A 4,609-nucleotide genomic window follows, 5' to 3' on the forward strand; every position below is an offset into this window, starting at 1 on the left:
CAGTCGAATGTCTTTTCCCCCCTCCTAGAGCTGAATCAGCTGGTGCCCCCTTCCCCAGGGTTTCCTGGTTTTCCATGGAAAGCTCGGGCAGTGGGGATGCTGAGCATTTTTCCTGGGAGCAGGCACTGTGTCTTGTTTCAGAAGGAGGAGGCTTGGAGAGAGCACCTTGCAGAACTGTAGGGAACACGGGGGGAAGCTTGTGACTGGTGAGGGGTTGGCCCTTGTAAGGCGGCTTGGAAGGAAGTTGCCTTCTGGGCTAGATCGCAGCTTCTATCGGGACCACCGAGGCGCAGTTCTTCCAGGCAGCCGATTCCGGCTGTGTTTTCAAGCCTCCAGGTCCGGGCAAGATGTCTCCTTCCTCCCAGGCGGGCTACTGCGAAAACGCTCGTCTCCCACTTCAAGCCTCGCTCGTCAGGAGGTTCGAGTGCATTCCTGCCGGGCCCCGGGGTTTCCAGTCCTCCCACGCCACCCCTAGAGGAAGCTGGCTGGGTTTGCGAGAGTTGCTGGGGCTTTGCGTCCGCTTTCGGAAGGAGAGAGCTCGGTGGAGCCCGTTCATCCTGCGGTGGGTGGACTAAGGAGGCTCCCCAAGCCTGAAAAGTGACAGCCTCGCTTCGCTTGCCACCGGACTCCCACTTTTCGGGGGCCAGAGGCGTAGGAGAGCACGAGAGCCCCAGGCAGAGCACCATCAGGGGGAAATTCGGTGCTTCAGCAGAAAGCCAAGGCATGGAGCCCTCCAGAACAGGCGGTGGGAAGAGTCGAGTTTGCACATGGGCAGCCGCTTCCAGGGCAAAGAATCGGTGCAACCTGGAGATCTCCCATTTCCCCCCTCCAGAGATGCTTTTCGCTCTTCTTCTGGCGGCCTGAAGGCCCAGCCTGTGAATCACGCTCCAGTCCTATCAACACCATCCTGGGAGTGAGCCCCATTGATTATAATGGGACGAACAGCCTAATCCTATGCAGGTCTACTCAGAAGTAAGTTCCATGCTGTTCAACGGGGCCTACTCCAAGGAAAGTGTGCATAGGATTGAAGCCTTACACCTGACTAGACATGCATAGGATTGGGCTCTCTGTCAGCAAGCAAGAAGGCCTGTTAAGAAGAGAGGGTGGTTTCACTGGGTGGGTGGGGGGGGGGGTCTTTCTCAGCGGAGGCTGCTCTGTTGCAAGCAACCTGGTGCTGCTGGCAAAGGGCTGCTACGTGAGGGACATGCAGGCAACACAGATCCTGCGATGAACTGGAAACCGGGGAAGGTCCCAGCGAAACGGGGGCACGTGCGCAGCGGGTGGCGGCTGCAATGCAATGCGCCTTGGCGTGCGCGCCTCCTCGGGAGTGTATCTGTTCCATTGACCTTGTGAGACCTATGGCTGGGTACGCGCGCATAGGAAGGGCCTGTAGTTTCCTCCTCTAGAATTATACCCAGGCTCTTCTCAGCAGAAGCCAGCAAAGGGTTGGAACCAGGAAGGCTAACGCGTTTGGAGCTTAGATTATATTTTATAGGTTATTATGAAGGTCGTGGATAGTGGGATGCTGGTGGGGAGTGGGTGGGAGCTCATCCCCGCACAGCATAAGACTGCAGGTGCCTAACTTGCTGATGAAACCGACTGCCACGTGTTGTGGTGCCATCATGGCACTGCAAAGGCTGCGGGGACCTGGGGAGGAGGAAGAGGTCTGGCCCCCGCTAGTAGCCGCTCCTGTTCATAGGCAATACTGCAGACCTCCGAAAGAGGGAGCCAGATGCGGAGAAGAGGCAACCGGGGAGAGGGGTCACCCGTCCCTCTCCCAGCTTCAGAGGAAGGTCCCAGGTCACTCGTGGACCAGCCAGCTAAAACCGAGTGGCACTAGAATGAGGCCTCAAGCCTCAAGCCTGCCTCAAGCCTGCCAGGCACCCACCGACCCACCCACGACCCACCGCATTCCAATGGTGAGAAATGTCTACCATCGACCTGCCCAGGGCCCCCATCAGAGCAACATTGCCCTGGCGGCTGGAAGTCTGGGAACTGCTGATCTAGAGGCAACTTGACAGAGGCTCTCGGCAAGAGGATGCTCCATCCAGCAGGACTCTGGCAGACTTCAAGTACTTATGTGGGACCTGGAGGAAATGCGTGTTCACACACACGCTCTGTGTACACGAGTACTAGTAGCGCCCCCCCCCCGCTCCGTTCCATCCTCTTTAAGGTTCTTACAATACATCCTATGTCCTATGCACGTCTACTCAGAAATAAGTCCCATTATAGCCAATGTGGGTAGGCACGTGTGGGTAGGATTGCAGCCTTAATGTTTCCTTTTCTCTGAGATGGACAGAGGACCCTGCAAGGATGCAGCAGCCAAATGCGTGGTGAGCAGGATATCCCAACAGGGATTCAAAGAGGAATCCTTACCCTTCCTCGCTCTGGAGATAAGACACGTGAAAGATTTGTTAGAGTTACTGCTTAATAGCGCGAGCCTAGGCATGTCTACTCAGAAGTAAGCCCCATTATACTCAATGCGGCTTACTCCCAGGTAAGTGTGGATACGATTGCAGCCTTAATGGGGCTTCCTCTCAGAGAAATGTACATGAATTTCAGCCAAAGGGCCAAATCCTATCCAATTTTCCAGTGCCAGTGCAACTGTGCTAACGGAACATGTGCTGCATCCTTGCGGTGGGGAGGCAGTCACAGAGGCTTCCTCAAGGTATGGCCTCCTCAGGGTGAGGTGTGGCTGCACTGATGCTGGAAAGTTGGATGGGATTGGGCCCTAAGTGCACGTGGACTGACCAAGGAAGGCAGCCAGCTTGTGACACTTGAACCCAGACTGTTGTGAGGATGGGAGGACGAAAACTACATGATCAGTGAGTATGGATGGGAATGTTTTTGCATTAGGGCCTTAGAGCCCAATCCTATGCATGTCTACTCAGAAGTAATTCCCATTCTAGTCAATGGGGCTTACTCCCAGGTAAGTGTGGATAGGATTGCAGCCTTAGAGCCAAATCCCATGCATGTCTTTTCAGAAGGTAAGTCTCATTATACTCAATGGGGCTTACTCCCAGATAAGTATGGATAGGATTGCAGCCTTAGGGCCCAATCCTATCCAATTTTCCAGCAGTAGTGCAACTGCAATACAACCCCAAGGTAAGGGAACAAATGTTCCTATACCTTAAGAGGGTCTCTGTGACTACCTACCCACCACAGGATGCAGTGTATGCCCCACTGGTATGGCTGCACTGGCACTGGAAAATTGGCTGTCTACCATGCATGTCTACTCAGAAGTCCCATTACAATCAATAGGGCTTCCTCCTAGGTCAGCAGTGGATAGGATTGGAATCTTATTAAGGTCTGGGACCTAGGTTCTCATTTCCCTCTCCTTGTGCTGGAAGCCAGGCAGGGCAGCTCTGTGGCCTTGGCTTGCCCCAGGGAAGAAGAGTCCCACAAGGGCCATGGTGGCAGCCCCTGGAAGCCAGAAAACGTGCTTCTTGCACCCTAAGTAATGTGTCTTTATGAAGCTTGGGCCACATGAGTTGCAGCCCATTCCAAGTGGGTCTACTCAAAAGTCAGTCTCACTATGTTCAGTGAGGCTTGCTGCCAGGAAAGTGTGCATGGGACTGCCACCTGAAGCCATTTGTGCCCAAACGTTGCGTATACGCAACAGCGAACAAATGCGTGCCCCTGTGGGCACAAATGGGTGGAAGTCCCCCAGATGATGATGAAGACTTCCAGTTGTCCCCTGCCCGCCATCTGCGTTCCCATTTGGGGAGGCAGGTGGATGGCGTCCTCCCCTCTTGAAGGCTGTGGCGTGCAGAGGGCGAGGCTGAGGGGAGAGCCTTCTGCTCGCTCCCTCCCCACACGACCCGCCCCGGGGCGACTTTGGGGTGTGGAAGGGTGTCGTTCGTGGGCGTGGGGAGAGAGGCGGGCGGCAGTTGGTTCTTCCCTCGCCCTGACAAGGTGTGTCCCCCCAGAGCTTGGAGAAGGAGGCACGTGAAAGCCGTCGTCTGGAGGCGGGCGGGGGGGCCTTTCCTGAGGCGATTTTGGCGCGTTTTTGAGCGTGACAACAGCCCTTCTGCCCCTCCCCCCAGAGAGGGAGGCGTCGGTGGGGGCGCGCGAGGGAAGGAGCCTGTCTCGGCCCAGTCTGGTCTGGTCACAGAGCGCGCGCGGGAGGGGGGGTCTGGCTGGCTGGCCGGCTGACTGCTTGACTGACTGCTGACGTGCGGCGGCGGCGGCTGGGGCAGTGCGGCGCTGAGGGAAGAGGGCGCGAGCCGGCCTGAGGGGCAGGTGGGTGGGGCCTGAGTGCCAGTGCGCGAGCACCTCCCTGCCCTCGGCTGGCTCGGCCCGGCCCGGCCCGGCCGGCGGGGCGCTGCCGGCGACGGCCGCCTGGTGTCCTGGGGCTCCCCCCTCCCCCGCCCGCTCGCTCCTTCGCTGTTGCCGTACACAGTCGCGCGCCTCTCCCCCTGCCATGTTAGCCGCTCTCTCTCTTTCTGTCTCCCACACAGATCTCGCGAGAGCGGCCGGCTGGTGGTGGTGGCTGCGGAGGGGGTTGGATCGGCGGCGGCGGCGGCAGCTGGAGCAGTAGCGGCGGCGGGAGGCGGAGGCGGCCGGGGGGCGCAGGCGGGCGGGCGGGCGTCGGCGGCCCGGCAGCATC

This window comes from Tiliqua scincoides, chromosome 4 (assembly GCF_035046505.1).
Source record: "Tiliqua scincoides isolate rTilSci1 chromosome 4, rTilSci1.hap2, whole genome shotgun sequence".
NCBI lineage: Eukaryota > Metazoa > Chordata > Lepidosauria > Squamata > Scincidae > Tiliqua > Tiliqua scincoides.